Genomic DNA, 21,315 nt, shown 5'->3' on the forward strand with positions numbered 1-21,315 from the left:
TCTCTCCACAGCCCCACAACACAGCTTAGTTACCCCTATAAAAGGGAGGTTAGTTCCTGGTGGGAGGGCTTTTGTCTTTAGTCAGTCTTTTGTCAGTAGAGGAGGGACTGAGACACTCAAACAAGCACACTTTTTTCTATGTTGCTGACTATCTTCAGTAGGCAGTGCTAAACCCTTGAGAGGGATAGCCATCCTCTGAGGAAACCTTGCCCATGCCTGGGATCCCTCTTCAGTAACCTAAGGGCAGTAACCAACACAAGGTACTGACCTAAGTAGGACAAATAGCAGAATACTAACATATCCTATTGTCTGTGTATGGCTGTTCTGGGAAGTCTTGGAAAGTATGCTACGCCCAGTTGTAAAGGCCTGGGGCTCGTACTACCCAACCTGAAACTCAGTGAACTGGTTAGGGTAGAGTGAGTACTAAAACTCATCCTGGCAGAGTACACTACAACCTGGACAAGACCCCTAAGATGCATTCCTGCTCTCTTCTCTGTAACAACTACTTCTAACTATCTATCATCTGCACCTGCTATTAAAGTTACTACTACAACTGATTAAGGGCTAGATTCTGTCCTATTTTTGTTGCACCTGCATCTACTGTATATCTACACTTGAGCTATCCTCTCCGTCAAGCGCAGTGCCCGTTTGTCTGCAGGTGGGTTCCAACACCACTCCTGGCAACCATTACAAGTGCCCAAGTGACCCAACACCCACCTAGCAGCCACAACACTGCACAGCTAGCAGGTTTATTTTTTTGTACTCAGACAACACCATTTCAGCAGAGGTGTACAAATACTGTAACCCACCTTAGTTAATAGTGGTAGTTAATTGACTCACTTCCCATATGCTCCATGATGACTAGGCTCCCTCGGCCATATTCTCCTGCACAGATGATTCTCCTGTTTAGCTTCACACAGTCCTGGATGCTGGTATACCAGTATTAGCCCCCAGCCCCCTGCCCTTCTTGCAGACAAGTAAGCCATAACTCTGTTGTCTAAGTTCAAGCCCAATTCTTAACACACAGACCTATAGCATTTGATGCGAAGAAACCCTACTTATTTCATTGCCTTCACTGTGTGGGGAAGCACATTGATTATACCACTGCAATTCCTTCTGCTATTACCATGACCCTCTAGGGCCTGTATTAATACTTGTATTGCCGCTGGTGGTTAGTATCCCAAAGACCTATATTTCTGATGCTAGTCCCCACAATCCATCATGGCAGCACTTATGGATATCACAGCCCACTGTATTGTAATTCCAATATTACAAAAAAACAAAACACAACATAGCAATGTATACATATTTGTAAGCAAATATGTATGAAAATATATAGTTATATAAGGAAAAATGTACAGCTCATGCCTATATATGTAGAACGTAATAACCCGCAAGCTGACACCAAGGAAACGTTAATAGGTGAAAAGGAACAATAAGCCAGTAATGGGTTTTAAACACATCAATAGGAAGTTATATGCATTGTTCTACAACTTTAAACTGGTTCATCTGCGAAGGATATTCTATACTGTGCCACATCTGCTAAAAGAAGCTTTAGAAATCAATGGGAATCCATGACTGAAACAGGTATCTTCCTTACAGTCTAGTTTTCAGCAATGAAAAGAGTGACAAAGATGATTGATATCTAAGAATAGTTTAAAAAAAAGATTACATGAGTAAATGTAACATTAGATCTGCATGGTGACTTCTTAACGTAATCATAGAGAGAGAAAAAACATCTTTCTTATTGAAGACCTTCCTTAACAGATTTTCCTTGCAGTGAAGCATTAAAGAGGATTAAGTAGCCCACAATCACAGATTGTTGCCATGATGCTTTACATCTGATTATTATATGATTCAATGATTTCTATCCCGGTCAATCGGCATGTATCAGCATAATATTGAACTATTGTGACAATGGGGTTGCAGGGCCATTCCGTGGCCCCCTTCTCTGCTTGCGCACGTTTTGCGGGGATTGTGGTCGCTGACCGGCACAGTGATGTTTTTTGGTTAGGGACTCATGTGTATCAGAAGACCTGCACATGGTACATGAGGCAATATGGTTTGGCCAAATTATATACTAACTTCTGATGTTGGTTTTAAATGTAGCTGAATAAGCTTTCGTGTCAGCCATGGGTGCGATGTGCAGCCATTTCTGTCTTTTTGGCTTGTGCACATTGAACTATTGTAGCTGTCACATTTTGATGTATACTGCATATGCTAAATGAGAAGTCAGAACCTTTTTTCTGTTTGGGGGGATTGAGATTGAAAATACTGGAAAAAAAATTAAATCTAACCTTCCAGTATACCTAAAATTACATTGAAAAGTGGTCTTCTATGGTGATGGTCTGAAAATGCATAATGCATGGTGAACTGAAGATTTATCACACAAAATCTCACATAGGAGGTCTATTGAACAGTTTTTGTTGTATTGTAATGATGAATAGAGCATTTTCTCTTATACCCAACATTGGTTTTAATTGCATCCAAATAGTAGTAGAAAAGGCGGACAGACACTCACTGTTGTTCTGTTTGCAATCTTCTTTATTCAGTGTCCATTACATGATAAAATGTAGGGAGAGAAAGCATGGCAGTAGCATTCACAGCAACGCACATTTTGTGCTTCTTAGCATTTGGTGACCTACAGCCAGAGGAATTGCTAACCCACAGCCCGGGAAAGTGTTAACAATTATGCGCGTAGCGATACCAAATATGTTTATTTAATTTTATATAATTTTTTTTAACAGTAACTAGAAGTCCCCCTGGGGGACTTCTATAAACACAGCGCTGATCTCATATACAGATCAATGCTGTATATATACAGCACTGATCAATTTGGGCTGCTGGAGCCCAGATCAATGTATTGTGTAGCCGTGATCAGCATCATTGCAATGGCCTAGCCCAGGCAGAATGGATCTTCCCTCCGCATCATGGGGGGGATCTTCACTCCCTTCCCTGCATCATGGGGGGGGGGGGGGGGACACAGGGTGCTGGAGGTACATTGAGCATCCCTCTACTATCATCCTCTCCAGTAGCCACAGCCAGCGCAGCTCTGGGAGTCGGGTCGTGACATCCCCATTTTATCCAGAAAGTGAAGCCTTGATGCAGTAGTAAGTGCAGGGAAAAAAGCACTTTATGTGCATTTCCCATAATAAGTTTATATTGGTGATTTGTATAACTTTTGGATGATGATACTTTAATAAAAAATTTTGCCAGGCTTCTCCTTTAACCCTTAGAAGACTGGGCAAATATCAATTTTTGCGTTTTCGTTTTTTCTTCTAGTATAAGTACACTAGTCTCTCATTGAGATCTATACTGCATAGATCAATGAGATAGGCACTGGATTGCTTTCTGCTGCTGCCGAAAGCAATCGAGTGCCGAGCCATGATCAGGGCCATTACGGCGCAGACCCCGGCTGGTGCCGAATGTGTGGATCGCTCCTCCGGAAAGCGTCCACGATCTACCCCACTAGACACCAGGGATGGCTGACAGCAAGCAATCAGATGCAGCTGTCAACTTTGACAGCTGCATCTGATTACTTTATTAGCGGGCACGGCGATCGGACTGTGCCCGCTAATAGCTGCGGCACCCGGGACCGCGGCCCTGCTCTGAACACCCGTAGATGATCCTGGACGTATCTGTACGCATCCATCCACAGACAGCTGTTTCGGGGTGTTTCCCCTCATTAGTGTGGAGCAGGATTCTGGCTAGGTGGGAGCAATGCCTAGTAAAGCCATAAGAGAAACAGATCGCTGATCACAGGGAGACCAGCCAAACAATAACACTGCCGGCTGTCGGTTAAAGCGCTCAATGCAGTGAAATCCTAGGTGCATTGCTCCCTGGGAAACATGAATATGCAAAAGAAGAGCCCATGGAGCCTCATTTAAGAGTCTCAAAACACGGGAATAGCCAGATATCCCCCCCCCCCCCGTGAAGGCCCCAGCCAAGGGGTGGAAACCACCAAAAACACCATATTAAGTGGCCCTATAAGTCAATGTAATGACAAGGGATAAACCAAGGCTAGGTATCCATCCACAGACAGCTGTTTCAAGGTGTTTCCCCTCATCAGTGTGGAGCAGGATTCTGGCTATGTGGGAGCAATGCCTAATTACTAGTTACTGCAGTACCAGCCGGGATGATCTTCACAAACACCAGCCGTTCTGTGACCCGGGTAACATAATGGCCTATGTTTTACGCCTAAGTTATCTTAATACTGGATTTTGTGCCAGTATTTTGGCACATTTTTGGTGCACATTTGCACAGTTGCATTTAAGCCTTGCCCCCTTTTAGTCAGACCTTGTCAGGCCTGATGGAAAAGTGTCAAGAAAGTCTAAAACTCAGAATCTTCAGCTGCCATGTTGTGTTTAATAAGAAGTTTTCTTTGGCAACAGCATTTGAAAGTAGTGGTCCCTCCTAAGCTCCTCCTGTAATGGGTGTGGGGGGAAGTGTGAATACTGTCCTTATCAGAATCTGAATAGAGAATGAATTCACACCTGTCTGTCTAGGTCAATTCCCCTTTGTCTGTGATGGCTGTTGCCCACTTACTATGCAATCTCAATCAATTAGATAATGTCTCTCCGTCTCTCAGAAAGGGCTATAGTGGCCCTATATAACTGTAGTTATACAGCTACCTACAATTCTGTACAGTCCCAGAAAGTTCTAGATTATTCTGGACAGTTCTAGAAACATCTTGCTAGTTCTCATTATTCCAGAAGCTTCTTAAGTATCTTGAAATATGGCGAATATAATTAAAAATAGATCAATTTCAAAATATCATTGTGCTGGCCAGTTTACAGGGAATAATAACTTTTTTCTATCCATTTAGGGTACAAACAATGAGGAAAACACACTTAACAACTGGGAACAAAAAAAATTTGCAAAATTGTTACTGTGAAGATGTTAGTAAATTGATGTGAATTTAAAAGAAAAAAACTGTTTATGTTTGTAAAATTTGTGTTGGTACATGAATTTCCCTGGACTGACAAACCACCTGTGTGAATGGTTCTTTTGTTTCTTGCTTTGCTTTTTCTTATTGGGCTGGCCACCTAATACTCTAATTTTCCTATTTTCTGATTTCTGGTATTGCCACCAGGGAACAACGTACTAAAACTAAGTAAAAGTGCTGTAATGTGAAATGTAACATTATAACAATTGTGTATTTTCTTTTCACTTACCTGCCTGGGGCAGCTGCAGCAAGGTGTGTGCTCTGACCATGTAAGAGGCAGACCAGCAGAAACTCAGGGGTTTTATAGGAAAATGTGCAAAGCATTGTGGGAGTTGACAAGGGTATAAAACCCTATCAGGTGTAAATGATTGAGTGGATTGTGAAGTTTTGTACTATGCTACAATGTGGAAAGCAGCAAGCTGACTGCTGTCATGTGAATTATTTTTGTAGAGAAAAATAAAAGTCCTTTGGATTATTTTTCTCTGATCAAGATTGATCTTTTTGAAAGCCCATGCCCAACAGTTACATGGTGTTATTCATGAAGAAGAGGGAAGAGGAAAGAGTGGTAAGGCATGCCAGAGAGCAGCACAAATGTCACACCTACCAACTACTGCACTTTGCACCTTGACTCGGGTCTGAAAGGTTGATAGATTCCTTTAAGCTTGATCAACAGTGTCAATGACATTGGAAAGCAGTGAAAAAGGCTGTCGATCAGCTCAAAAGTGTGGTCAGTGTTAGGACAGGGGGAGGAGGCTCTGGGCACTTTGGAAGCTGGGTCCACTTATTAGCATATTGAAATATTTGGATAATTTGCTAGGTATACAGCAATAAAGCTATGATTATTAATGTCATTTAAATTGCTACCCACTGGTGTAGTTTGTTTTATGAAGGCTCTGACTAACTCCAAAAAAGTTTCAGGCAATGGTAAAATGTATTTTATGTATCAGAACATAATGATTCAGATTATGGTCTATTTTAGTAACAAAATGCATATTGTTATAAACATAAAACCACATAAAACAATGCAATAAAGGAACAATTACAGCAAAAAAAGAAGTAAAAGGTAAAACCATTTTAAAAGTTTTTAGGTAAGACACATTTAGTAACATAAAAGAAAGTGGTCCTGGTTTTCACTTGTGTTATTGTTTCTATTTAAATGCTGATTTTGTCCCTTTGTGGGAGAAGTAGAGGAAAGGGATATTTAAAGTGTAATTTTCTGTGTAATTGCAATTTTCATATGGGATAAATCTCAGTGTGCAGTGTTTTTTCTTTAAGGAGGCAATGAAAGAATGTTGCTACACTAATTCCTGTTAAAGGGAGTTCACACAAAAGCCTTTATAATTTTGTGGCAATGCATGTTGCTGTTTTAGAAAAGGAAAATTGAGATGCTTTTCAACTATACAAAGATAGGGACTCAGAAAAACGCTCACACAAAGAACGAGGTAATCAATCTTGAAATGTCATGTGCCATGAACATAGAATATCAACTGCCACTGCCGAGATAAGTTCTTCCCAGATTTGGTGGTGGCAGCAGTCAGTGGGGGACCTGAAGGCAGCAAAGGAGGACAAGAGGTAAGAATAGCTTCTTTATTATTTTCCTTATAACTGCAGTACAAAAGTTTGTTATGTTCATTGGTGGTTACTAGTACAATCATAGTTACTAAACATTATTTATTGCAATACTACAGAAAAGTAAGGGAAAGGGACATACTTTGTTACAAATTACTGTGGGATCTATTACATTTTGTAGTTGCTGTTAGTTACAGGGCGCAGGAAATACTGATGTGCCAAGACCAATATTTTTTTTCCCTTGTGAGGTGAATTGTGAAGATTCAGCTGTAAATTGTAAGTAAACCTGTAGGTAAGGGCTCACTAACTATAAAGTAAACACTACATAGTGACCATGCAAGGGCTGGTTTGCATAATGCTAGACCCCCCCAGCCACCCACCACCCAAGTGAAAGACTCTAATTTTTAACCACATCAATCCATAAAGACCCTGTACATAATGAGCAAAAAAATAGCATTGAGGCAAGCTGTGTGACTGGGTGGGCTGAATGCCTCCTTTCCCAATGTCATATAAAATAGCTAAATCTAATAATAAACGTGCATATGCAAATAAGATGTGTGACTATTTATACTGTAATTTACTTTACTTGTTATCTTTGAAAACCAATAAAAATAAAATATATATTTACAAATGTAACAGAGAACACTATTCAGAAAATATTAATCTTTATCCTGTTTTATGGCCTTTACTTTCCATATGTATTACTTTACTAAAAATAAACTATTAACCTATATTTGCATATCACAGGGAAAAGAAAAACAGGCAAAATATCAACTGCAAAGAGGGAAACTTGACCCAGTTCCAAAGGCAGACTCAAATCTTTCAAATTATAGATCTAAAAGCATTAACATACTTTAAAGACTGGCATGGCCATAAATCTAATTTCCATATCAATGCCAGCTAGACTATTATAATTTCACAATCAATTCTGCAATACATACATTATGTGGCTACTCAGAATACTATAATGAGATGGTCCAACTTAATCTGGAACCTTTAGTAAGCTAGGAAAATATATATGCAAATATTCTTTGTTGGAATAAATCTGTTGGTCAGTATAATCAATGTAATCTATTAGACTAAAGACATGGCTTCAGTTTTTTTGAGGAAACAGTAATTGATGGTCAAGAAAAAGAGGATTAAGCTCTATTGTATACATCAATGAAGCAATTTCCAAAATTAAAGGAAGAGATATTTCCTACACACAAGTAAATTTCCACTAGTTCAATGAATTATACTGCTGTTAACTTCAGGTGAGTCAGTAACTATCTGCATGAAGGGAAGAAAGTAAGCAATTATAGGAAATACTGAAGTACATAAAAGCCAACTTTTCATCATGGAGTTTCAGCAGACATGACTGTAATAACTTATTGTTCATACGTAACATAGTGACATTGCTGTCAAATACCGCCCATCAGTCACTACTATCATTAAAGACTCTATCCCAATTATCTATTATCTATACACAGGAAGGTCATGTTCCCACTTCGGGAGTACATCGAGGGTAGGCGGACTGTTATTGTTATATAGACTGCTTATTATATAGATGGCCGCTAACAAAGCTCATGATCATTATTAGCGGATGTCTATACAATGAGATGGCTGCCTTCCCCAATATGTTCTCGGAGTGGGAACACAGCTGAAAGGTGATAAATTATTTATTGGTAGTATTTTGACTAAGGGAACCAAAACTGATTACCACAATGGGAGTCCCTTGTCCCCTGAGTGAATGGAATGGCAGGGTGCATGCTTGGCCATTTCTCCATTTACTTGTTATGAGATGTATAAAAATAACGGAGCCTTGTAGTTTGCTATTTTTGCCTGTCCCATAAGGCATAAAAGTAGCTGCTGCTGACATGCCCACTGCTTTATGGGACAAGTTACTCCTGTTCATGTAGTTAGTGGGGATTCCAGCAAGATAACCCCTTTAAAATTTAAACAATGTTTTAAAAAGACATGCAACTACAGACACCTAGCGGGCAACTTTTACAACAGCACATGACTATTTTTCAGCCATATTAGTATATGCAGAAAAATCCACACATGGCTCTTACTTGTCATGACATGTCAAATGTTTTTGTAAGGACCCTGGCATTGAAAATAATAATTATAAAGTAAAAGTAGATTCATAAGTGCTTGCTTAGACACACATTTAATACACACTCTATACAGATGAAATTAATATCCTAGAATTTACCATTTGGTTTTCAGTAGATTCAGCAGCATCATGTATTGGGTAATTGCATTCAGCTGAAATGATGTTATATATTTAATGAGTTTGAGATGACTTACCATGTCCTCACTGTTTTATCATTTCCTAAAGTTTTGACAAAAGCAGTAAAATCTACTGCAGGCAATTATTTAAAACTGTACTTATTTAGATGGATGAAACAACCATTCCCTTTTTGATTGGTAAATAAAACTATATTCTACCCAATATTGCAAATATATAAAGTCATTTAATAATTTCAAACTAATAACTAAATCTTTTTGACGAGATTAACATCTCTAATATTTTGCACACATTAATTCTGCAATAGGGACATTTGAATTCTGACAGCCATGAAATAATAAAAATGTTTATGCTCCTGAATCTTATTCTAGTAATGATTTTGTCTGAACCATCAATTACTATCAACTATACAACCTGTGAAAAACAGGAGCCATACAGCAAAACAGTGAAGCTAATTCAGTTAAACGTCATATCCACACAGGCCTTCTTTTTTTCTTTTAGTATATCATTTGACTAGTCATGATCTCAAGATATGCCGTTTTTAGCTTTTAGGCTGGGTTCACACTACATATATTTCAGTCAGTATTGCAACCAAAACCAGGAGTGAATTAAAAACACAGAAAGGCTCTGTTCACACAATGTTGAAATTGAGTGGATGGCCGCCATATAACAGTAAATAACTGCCATTATTTCAATTCAACAGCCGTTGTTTTAAAATAACAGCAAATATTTGCTATTAAATGGCGGCCATCCACTCAATTTCAACATTGTGTGGACAGAGCCTTTCTGTGTTTTTAATCCACTCCTGGTTTTGGTTGCAATATGAGGACCACAATACTGACTGAAATATACGTAGTATGAACCCAGCCTTAATGTGGAAGGTCCACAGGGTTTTTTCTGTTACAGACTAAAAGATGGTTTTATAATACTAAAGCTGAATTCCCCTTTACTTTGTGAGAACACAAGACAAAAGCCTAACATATATGCATGATCTCAAGAGAAGAAAGTATATTTTTACTCCTTTATAAAACACCACTGTTTATGCAGCATGATTATACAATCTTCTTTTGGGCAGCAGTCCATGAAAAAGATATCAGAGTTCTGAATAGAGTTCAAAGAAGGGAAACCAAGCTTATATGAGATATGAAAGATCTCAGTTATAAAGAAAGGTTGTCAATACTAAATGTATTCACCCTAGAGAAAAGAAGGAATATGATATGCCTTAATAATGTGCCAATTGTCCTATAAGAAACAATGCAATAAGTTACTCTTTTTTTAGACTGCACAAGAGCACAAGGTCGATGAAGGTGAAGGTGAACAATAATACTTACAGTAGCTGTTGGAACTGTAAAGATACGGATTCTGTTGCCATTGGATTTAGTGATGTGTGGATATCATTATAAAAGGTGTGGATATCATTATAAAAGGGTTAGACATTTTCCTTAAAAACACATAACACTGGCTAACTAATATTATTGTAGAATATTTGTCATGATCGCGCCTGAAAAGGCATCAGTGCCACCCTCTGCTGCGAAGATTAGACCTCTGCGCCAAAGACTGCGATTTTGGCCATAATCTTCCATTTATTCTGTGTTTAGTTTGCCTTGTTTTTGCCCTGTCTGAACTGTCTTATTCCTTCTGGTCTGCTAATTGTTTTCCCTGCCCCACCCGTGTCTGTTCTGCTAAGTTTCTTCTGGTCTTGTAACAGTTAACCTGCCTTTGCCTCAGTGATTGACAGCTGGTCCCTCCTATCACGTTCTGGACCAGAGCCCTGGTCTCCTATATAACAAACCTCAGCCTGTGCACTTATGGCCGGTTATTGACTTAGTCTCTGCCTGCTTGTGGTTCTGTTTCTTTGCTTCTCCTGATTTCTGCCTTGTATCTTTTGACCTCCCTTGCTTGCTGCCTGCCCCCGACCATATTGCCTGTTATTTGACTACTCTTTTGGATCCTGATTTTGTACCTTTGCTGCCAGACTGTTGTGACCCGGATTGCTGACCATTCTTTATTGTGTTTTGTCTGTCTGTCTTGTCTTTTTGTCCCACCAAGCCAGTACAGGGACCGTCGCCCAGTTGCTGCCCTATGGTTTAGCCTAGGGGGGCAAGTAGGTAGAGTCAGTGGGCGGGGCTGAGCTTAGGGCTCACTGTCTGTGTGTTTGGTGTGACGGGTCGTGACAATATTGATCTGTCTTCTTGCTGCAAGGGCTCAGAAGGCATTTTCTCTATTCTGTGGAAAATTAGTCTATGCCATCGAAGGGTGGTTTTTGCCTTCCTCTGGTTCATTTGGGGTTTGTAAGAATAAAAAAATAAACCTAATGGACTGAGGTCTTTGGTGGCATTCTTACACTCTGTAGATCATGGCTTCTACAGAGCGTGAGGCTGCAGGCATTGGAAACTGCCAACATTATGTAACATTATGATGCCGGGAGCTATGAACCTATTTAAATCGCCCCGCTACTGTAGTGACACAGCCACGCTGCTGTTTCACTACATTAACAGGCAGATTTGAACAGGTTCAAAGCTCCATGCATCATAATGATACATGATGCTGGAAGTTCCCGATGCCTGCAGCTTTGTAGCACCCATGATCTAACTTGGAATGTTATCTTTAGTTTTCATAGTTTTTCATATGTCCTTAAATGTACTATTAACATACAATGAAGAGAAGCATACAGAAATCAAAGAATTTACTTAAATATTGCCACACAATTCAGTTTGGTATTCTATAGTCTTTTGTTGCCAAATGGCTCGAAATTCTTAAGTGCTCATATAAAAACAATTTCACAGGTAATGAACAGCATGGGGAGGTGAAATGATTAGATTCCCATTTAAATTCATGAATTTCACAACAGACCGAGCTACAGAATAGTTTAGTAAATAGTACAGGATTCAAGCATTGCTCGCGTACATGGAAATTTGGTTTTTCTGATTGGACAGTGTGTTTCATATTCTAATTCATAACTACAGGCATCTCAGCTTATAACTACTGGAGGTAAGAGTAATGTATGCATGGCTCAGAAAAAAAAATATTTACGTTACAGCAGCAATAATTTATTTAAGGATATTCAAGGAGAACTGATGACAATGTTATGAGTTTGTTTTTTCCAGTGCATGTCAAAAACATGTACACAAGTATATGATATATGACTGGTCCATTGAACCATTTAGCAATAACCCCTATCCATCTTTGTTATGGCAGTGGCAGTAGCAATTTCATGTATAGTGATTCACACTGGACCTTACCTTACAAGTGATATATATCAGCAAACCCAGGCTATAAGGATGCAATAGGTACAATGGAAGTGCACTGATGGTGTATTTAATCGGTTGTAACATCTCCCTAAATGCTTATTTTTCCAACATTTTGATCTTTTTACATGAAACCAGTTTTTACTGGAGTGTATGGATGAATATTAAACAGCTTTACATTTTTTAAGTTTGTTTTCTATTGGTCACTACTAGTGTTGAGCAAGCATGCTCTATCAAGTATAGCGGGATTTTTGCTGTGCGCTCAGCACAGCAGTTGGAGCACAGTCTGGCCCCCAGGAGGTTAAGTGGAGTCGCATAGCATATCCACTTAACCCCTTGGCGACCAGACTGAACAATTTGGCTGCCTGGGGATTCAGGGGGCTTGCTCTGTAACCCCTTTGCTGCCAGACTGTTTTCTGTTAAGAGGGAGTTAAACTTATCCTACTGGGATGCAAGTGTGTGGCAACTTCTCCTTCATCTGCAGCCACTCAGTGGTTGAGGTGAGACACCACTGCAGCCGCTGATTGGCTGAGCGGAAAATGCAGGAGCTGCAGTGGTGTCCTGCCTTAGCTAATTTTAGATGAAGGAGCTTCAGACGAGGAGCTGGGCCAGGGGCCCAGGATGGTCGTGTGGCACCCCTCCTAACAAATCACTGTCTGGCCAGACTGCAACTTTCTGAGATTCTAAGTTGAACTAGACACTCTCCCCTATGTTTAGCATGGGGCACTCGCAAGTGCCTGAGTTTCCCATTGACTTAAATGGGGTTTGATACTCAAACACTTGAGCATTGAATGATTGACTCTAGTAACAAGTACCAAGTAACAAGTACTCAAGCATTTAAGTGTTCACTCAACACTAGTCAAAATATTAAAGTAGCACTGTTGTTTTAAAAAACTTTTGACATGTAATAGTGACATGTTAAAAGATTTGATGTGTCCGGTTTTGAGTATTGAGACCCATACCAATCATCAGAATGAGCAGGGAGATGACGGTGGCCGAGCTCTGAACTGCCGCGGTCCCGGGTGCCGCATGTAGCCCGGGGCCGCGGCTATTAGCGGGCACGGTCCGATCGCTGTGCCCGCTAATAAAGTAATCAGATGCAGCTGTCAAAGTTGACAGCTGCATCTGATTGCTTGCTGTCAGCCATCCCTGGTGTCTAGTCGGGTAGATCGTAGACACTGTCCGAAGGAGCGATCCACACATTCGGAAAAGTTGACAGCTGCATCAGCTTACTTGAATGCAGCCATCCCCAGTGTCTAGTGGGGTGGATCGCTCCTCTCGGACGTTGTCCCGGAGGAGCGATCCCCTTATCCCCCTCCGTCTGGGATCAGCAAAGGTTTCTTCTAATGATGATATATATTTTTTTATCACAATAGCAACATTAGAAGAAACATTTTGATTTATATGTCTGCTCAAATTATTGGCTGAGCGGAGATATAAACTCAAGCTCAGTGTGCCAGGAACCAGCGAAGAGAGAAGATAGAAGAGAAAAGAAAGAAGATAGAAAACATTGAAGGGTGAGTAGAAAGCTCTCCCTCCCTGCACTACACCCATTCCAGCAAGGAAGGGGGTCACTTAACCCCTTCCTTGCTGGTATGGGTGCAGTCTGACATCAGTCTGGCCCCCAAGGGGTTAAGCGGGGATCCTTACTTAACCCCCTGGGGGCCAGATTGTTCAGTATGGCACCCAAAGGGTTAAGGGGAATGCAATGCATCCTCCCTTAACTCCTTGGGTGCCACATTGTAAGCAGCGATCTGTAAAGATGCTGCATACTCTTAGGTGCACCACACCGCTCACAATGATGGGTGTTGTGCTCCTGTTTGTGTGTTTTTTTGTGTGTTTCTTCCTTTTTGTTTTTCAGATATCCTGTGGATTACGGCGAATTCGATGGACTACGTCAATGGCTAGCGGTTGTTGGGATTTTTTTTTTTTAATAAAATGGTCAACAAGGGGTGTGGGGGTGTTTTTATTTGAATAAAAAATATTTTTCACTTGTGTCGTGTCTTTATTTTTTTACTATGTAGACTAAGTAGTAGAAGCTGTCTAATAGACAGAATCCATTACTAAGTCAGGGCTTAGTGTTAGCCAGTATAAAATGGCTAACACTACCCCCCTCCCCATTATTACCCCAGTACCCAATGTCACCAGGGGTACTGGGAAGAGTCAGGTGCCAGTGGTCCCGGAGCGTCAAAATTGGCGCTCCTGTACGGGGTGGCAGCCGTCTGGTAATATTAAGGCTGGGGAGGGCTAAAAACAATGGCCCTTCCCACCCTGGTGTTACTAGGCTGCTGTTGTTTGGTACTGATGGCATTGGGTACTGGGGTAATAATGGGGGGGTTAGTGTTAGCCATTTTAAACCGGCTAACACTTAGCCCTGACTTAGCAATGGATTCTGTCTATTAGACGGCTTCCACTACTAAGTCTATATAGTAAAGAAATAAAGACACGACACAAGTGAAAAATATTTTTTGTTCAGATAAAAACACCGCCACATCCCTTGTTGACAATTTTATAAAAAAAAATAAAAATCCCAACAACCGCTGGTCATCGACGTAGTCCATCGAATCCGCCTTTATCCACAGGATACCGATATCTGAATAACAAAAAGGGAGAAACACACAAAAAACATACAAACAGGAGCACAACAGCCATCATTGTGAGCGGTGTTGTGCACCTTACAGTATGCAGCATCTTTACAGATTGCTGCTTACAGTGTGGCACCCAAGGGGTTAAGGGAGGATGCATTGCACCTTTGAGTGCCATACTGAACAATCTGGCCCCCAGGGAGTTAATTAAGGGTCCCCGCTTAGCCGCTTAGGGGCCAGAATGATGTCAGACTGCACCCATCCCAGCAAGGAGGTGACCCCCCTTCCTTGCTGGGATGGGTGTAGTGCAGGGGGGAGCTTTCTACTCACCCTCCGATGTTTTCTATCTTCTCTCTTTGCCGGTCCCCGGTTGTCAGGACTAGTCGCTTAAAAAGACAAGATGGCGGACACAGACAGTGGACCCTAAGCTCAGCCCCGCACACTGTCCCTACCTAATTGCCGCAATCTACCCTAAAATGGCAGCGGGCAACTGGGCGGCGGTCCTTGGCCTGGATAGTTGGAACACAAAACAAGACAAGACAAACAAAACACAATAAAGAAGAGTCGACAGTCCGGGTCACAACAATCGGACAGTACTGTACGAATCACAATGCAAAAAGCAAGGTCAATAAACAGGCAACATGGTCAGGGTCAGGCAGCTAGCAGGAATGGTCACAAATACAGGCAAAAGGGTCAGAATGAAAAGAGCAAGATTAGCAGAAACAGAACCAGGCAGAGAGAAGCTCAATATCTGGCAGTGAGAGGCAGGCTGGCACACACTATATAGGAGACCAGAGGTCCAGAGCAGAAGCGGATTGGACCAGACCCCTAATCTCCTCAGAACACCTGGGGCAAGAGCAACCTTACTGGCAGGGAGAACAGTCTAACAGACTAGCTAACCAGCATCAGAGTTAACACCGGAGTAGCCAGGAGTATCTCAGGCAAAGCGGGTGTGGCTGAACAAACCCAGAGGAAATAGGCCAGTGTTCAGACAAGGTTCAGTGCACTGCACAAACATACAAAAACACTGAATATCAGCGCCATCTAAGCCACGTAGCACGAGCTGAGGGGCGCACAGAGTTTGGCACAGGCACATTCATGACAGTACCCCCCCTTTTACGAGGGGCCACTGGACCCTCACTTGATAAATCAGGTGTAGGTGGAAAATGACCTCTCACTACACAGGTTTCAGTGTCACTATCAATGTCATTATCGGTCTCCCACTCATCAACGGAGGACTCTCGGTTACAGACAGATGAGTTATAGACCGAGTTATCATCACTACAATTGACATTAACATCAGATACAGGTATGGCAGGTTTATTAGAGGAACAATGTATGCCAATTTCACCAATGGTTACCTGTGCGCCAAAATGACCTTTCTGGGAGTCACCTGGACGCTGATGATGATGTTCTGTTTGCCAGGGACGTATGGGGCAATGGCTGATGTAGTGACCATTGTTCCCACAGTAAAAGCACAGGCCATTATGTCTCCGAAACTCTTGTCTTGTCCTGATGTTCAATACTCCCAGCTGCATAGGTTCCTCCTCTGAGACAACAGGGGGGAGGAAAGGTTTTTGAACAGGAGAAGTGGAAGATTGGAAGAGGTCAGAGTTAGCTTTTGCCCTCTTTCTGTCACGTAATCTGCGGTCAATAGAAATGGCCAAGGCCATGGTCTCTTTAAGGTCTGGAGGATCTGGGTGACCTACCCAGGCATCCTTAATGCCCTCTGCCAATCCATGCTTAAAGAAAGCCTTTAAAGCTGGTTCACACCAAGCAGTAACCACACAAAATTTTCTAAATTCAGAACAATATTCCTCTGCTGGTCGCTTACCCTGACGCAGATAAAGTAGATTATTCTCTGCCAATGCCCTGTCATCAGGTTGAGCATATACAGTACCCAGGGACAAAAATTTCTCCAAACTACTCCATTCCTCTTCCTCAGGAGGGATTTTGAGAGCCCAAGCCTGAAGATCTCCCTGAAGCAGTGAGACCACAATATCAACCTTCTCCAGCTCAGAAGGGAAGTGATTGATCAGAAAAAACAACATGCAAGCACCCCTAAAGGACTCAAACTTCTCCATATCACCAGAAAATCTATCAGGGAGTAACATGACCGGTTTTCTAGGATTTTCCACCACTGGGGGTGTAACCACAACATTATTCTGGTTGGCACACAAAATTTGAACCTGATTAGCAAGATCATCAACCAGGCAAGACAACGCCTTCATCTTAGCCACAAGGTTTAAATCTATTAACTGGGTTATCTGTTTGGCCAGTTTGACTACCAGGCCTGACACCCCCTCCACCCGGGTAGCAAGATCTTCCACAGTAGCCATGGCACCAGAGGGGGCAGTATATATATTTGTGTCGGATATTCTGTCAGGACTGGTCGCTAAGAAAGACAAGTTGCCGGACACAGACAGTGGACCCTAAGCTCAGCCCTGCCCACTTTCCCTACCTACTTGCCGCAATCTACCCTAAAATGGCAGCGGGCAACTGGGTGGTGCTCCCTTGCCTGGATAGGTGGAGCACAAAACAAGACAAGACAAACAAAACACAATAAAGAAGAGTTGACAGTCTGGGTCACAATAATCGGGCAGCACAGTACAAATCACAATCCAAAAAGCAAGGTCAATAAACAGGCAATATGGTCAGGGGCAGGCAGCTAGCAGGGATAGTCCCAAATACAGGCAAAAGGGTCAGCAGAAACAGAACCAGGCAAAGAGAAGCTCAATATCTGGCAGTGAGAGGCAGGCTGGCACACACTATATAGGAGACCAGAGGTCCAGAGCAGAAGCGGATTGGACCAGACCCTTAATCTCCTCAGAACACCTGGGGCAAGAGCAACCTTACTAGAAGGGAGAACAGTCTAACAGACTAGCTAACCAGCATCAGAGTTAACTCCAGAGTAGCCAGGAGTATCTCAGGCAAAGCGGGTGTGGCTGAACAAACCCAGAGGAAATTGGCCAGTGTTCAGACAAGGTTCAGGATACTGCATAAACATACAAAAACACTGAATATCAGCGCCATCTAAGCCACGCAGCACGAGTTGAGGGGGGCACGGAGTTTGGTACAGGCACATCCAGACACCGGCACACTGAGCTCATTGTGATGGGGCCGGCTCTTAATATGTCCGCTCAGCCAATCAGCCTAGCAGACATATAAATCAAAAAGTTTCTTCTAATGTTGCTATTGTGATTAAAAAGTAGCATCATTAGAAGAAACATTTGCTGTTTTAATTAAAGTAAAGTATTAATTATAACATTGAGCTGTATTACCGGCAATAGGTTTTAATAATGAATTAATAAAACACATTTTGCATACTTTTGCAATTAAATATACTGTAAATAAATAAATAAATTATTTATATATTTATTTTTTTAATGACTGTATATTTAATTGCAAAAGCATGGATTCATTTTAATTAAGCTATTGAACAACGAAAATAACTTTTTTAGAATGAAACTATGTTTTATTAATTAAATATTAACTATTACAGGAATCGGCATTATTGCCGGCAATTGCTAATTGCCGGTAATACTGTGCCCTTTAAAATACTGCTTCCCTGCTTTCCCAGGGAGCATAAACTTTATTAAAACAGCTAAAAAATTGTTTAGCTATTTTAGTTAAGTTAATTTAGATTCGAATATTCAATCACATATTGATCGAACCAGAATCTTTCGAATAGTGCAGTATTCGATCGAATAGCTATTCGATAGAATACTATTCGCTCATCTCTAACTCCTCTAAGTCTATGGAGCACGACTCATTGACACGCAATCTCATGTTCTCATGATCTTATCACGATTGGTATTGGTATGAACACTCAGGCCCAGCCCAATCAAACCTTTTGACATGTCTCTATGACATGTCAAAAGTTTTTCTTTAAACTACAGGTACACTTTAGGAAAAAAAAAAGTATATTCATTACCATGCCATATGACTTGTTAGTTAAAATTTTACATTAACTGTCAAGACATGTTAAACATGAACAAAGCATAAGGTAAGATGGAAAAAAACAAACAATTTTAATCACAAATTTTAAAGTGAAAATGTCACCCCCTTTTTGCATTATGACTTCTCTACACAGGTGTAAAGGGTAAATTTAGCAGTTTTCATACCTTTATATTATATCATACGTCATGGTACTTGTTCCAGTAAAAAGTGATCTTTTATAATCTGTGCATTGTGCTACCTGGGTGGGGCTTTGCGGGCGCAGCACCACTTAGGCCCGCCCACATCACCAGTCAGACGTGGTGCTCTGTGCTGTCCATGTCAGGAACTGTTAAGAGCAAATCCCTTTAACAAACCTCTTATGCTTTTCCTGAAAGTTCCTGACACAGACAGAGGTGGCAGCCAGGAGGACCATGTCTGACTTGAAAGAATACACCACTTCCTCCATATACCAGTTTATTATAAAACTTTTTTTTTCTCTGCAGTACCTCTTCAAGGTTTCCATTTCCTTTACTTAAAGGTTTGTTTTTTCTTTTTAATCAAAATTGTCTTTACAGGCTCATATTGGAACAAGGAGACAAACTCCTCCACTCTAAAAACAGGATGCCGGGCACAGCTCCAGGTAGCCAGGAATCAATAGTGATGAATAATAAAATAATTTATCAAAACATATGTGTTTCGAAACTGGTCCAGTCTCTTTCTCAAAAGACACTTGAGAAAGAGACCGGACCGGTCTCGAAACACATATGTTTTAATAAATTATTTTTTATTCATTTTTTATTTCTGGCTACCTGGACCTGCACCCGGCATCCTGTTGTGGAGTGGAAGAGTTTGTCTATTGTGCTAATCCCTGAGAGGATTAAATGGGAGTGGTTGCAGTTCTATAGGGCTGGGTTCACACTACGTATATTTCAGTCAGTATTGTGGTCCTCATATTGCAAACAAAACCAGGAGTGGATTAAAAACACAGAAAGGCTCTGTTCACACAATGGTGAAATTGAGTGGATGGCCGCCATATAACAGTAAATAACGCCCATTATTCCAATATAACAGCCGTTGTTTTAAAATAACAGCAAATATTTGCCATTAAATGGCGGCCATCCACTCAATTTCATCATTGTGTGAACAGATCCTTTCTGTGTTTTTAATCCACTTCTGGTTTTGGTTGCAATATGAGGACCACAATACTGACTGAAATATACGTAGTGTGAACCCAGCCCTAGGCTGCGTTCACACTACGTATATTTCAGTCAGTATATGTATATTTCAGTCAGTATATTTCAGTCAGTATTGCAACCAAAACCAGGAGTGGATTAAAAACACAGAAAGGATCTTTTTACACAATGTTAAAATTGAGTGGATGGCCGCCATTTAATGGCAAATATTTGCTGTTATTTTAGAACAACGGCTGTTATATTGAAATAATGGCAGTTATTTACTGTTATATGGCGGCCATCCACTCAATTTCAACATTGTGTGAACAGATCCTTTCTGTGTTTTTAATCCACTCCTGGTTTTGGTTGCAATACTGACTGAAATATACGTAGTGTGAACGCAGCCCTAATATGTGCTCTTTGTAAGAGTTGTGCCTTATACTTGCACAACTCACTAAATTGAGCATTCTATATATACCTTCACCTTATTGCTTTTGGCTGGATTATGCTATGGAGCGATGTCTCTCATTCTACATATTGGACCAAGGCAGCAGTGAAAAGAAAGCTTCACGAGATATGTGATGAATTTCAGTCTGACCCATTTTGACAATATTTTCCTCAGAAAAAAACCATCTAATGTAATAGTATGGGAGACTTTACTGTTAAAGGATGTTAAGGTTAACTAAAACCTGTGATAAAAATTTTCAGAGCTGTGACCACTCACATCAACCCTCCAGGTGTAGGCAATAGCATAGTCCACTTTGCCACCAAATCCCCTTAGTATTGTTACAAAACCGATGTTTATTTTATAGAAAACAAAGTAGTGGTAAATCCATGACACTGGAAAAACATTGTGGAGTTTTCATAATGTAATATTGAATTATATGAATAATTTTATATCTAAATACATGTGCACTACTGTACAGCTGTCTACCGATAGGTATACTTTCCATCTGGAGAATTTCTGGCTTGGCATACATTCCTAGTAGGGAAGGTCCGAACCGAGTTCGGTTCGGGTTCGTACGAACCCGAACTCTCGGTAATGATTACCGCTGTCTGCCCGCTCTGTGGAGAGGGTGGATACAGCGGGAGGACCGCCTGGAAAACTGGGATACAGCCATAGTCATAGGCTGTATCCCAGTTTTCCAGGCGGTCCTCCCGCTGTATCCACCCTCTCCACGGAGCGGGCAGACAGCGTGAATCTGATGCCGAGCGTTCGGGTTCATACGAACCCGAACCTCAGCAGTTTCGGACCATCTCTAATTCCTAGTTATGTTCTAAGACTACAAATAGGAGTAGAACCTGACTTTATGGGACAGCTACCCTGAAAAGGTTTTGTGAAAGGATTGTCTTGGAAATACAAGAAATTGATAATATATTATACTAGCAGTTGGCACTACCTTTTAACATCTTTAATGACTCTTAATTAGAGATTAGCAAATTTACAGTAACTATGAAGTGAATTGCTTCTTAGCCGGCTGCCTTTTAACTCGCTCCATGACACTTCTGCCAGTTTCTCAGGACTGGATCCAGCTTTCAGAGAAGAGCGGCATAAAGAGGCAAGAGTTAAAAGGCAGCCATATTCGTTATTATTGAAAATTCACTAATCTATCACCTTAATGAT

The 21,315-nt window shown here is 41.0% G+C and overlaps 1 protein-coding gene across 1 annotated transcript in view; it reads right to left on the reverse strand.

Annotated features, from left to right (window-relative positions):
- The window catches only part of CNTNAP2 (contactin associated protein 2), a 1,369,824-nt gene that overhangs the window by 345,512 nt on the left and 1,002,997 nt on the right, over positions 1 to 21,315 (reverse strand). The window lies entirely within an intron of this gene.

The sequence above is a fragment of the Dendropsophus ebraccatus genome, chromosome 2, assembly GCF_027789765.1.
Source record: "Dendropsophus ebraccatus isolate aDenEbr1 chromosome 2, aDenEbr1.pat, whole genome shotgun sequence".
In the NCBI taxonomy this organism is placed as follows: domain Eukaryota; kingdom Metazoa; phylum Chordata; class Amphibia; order Anura; family Hylidae; genus Dendropsophus; species Dendropsophus ebraccatus.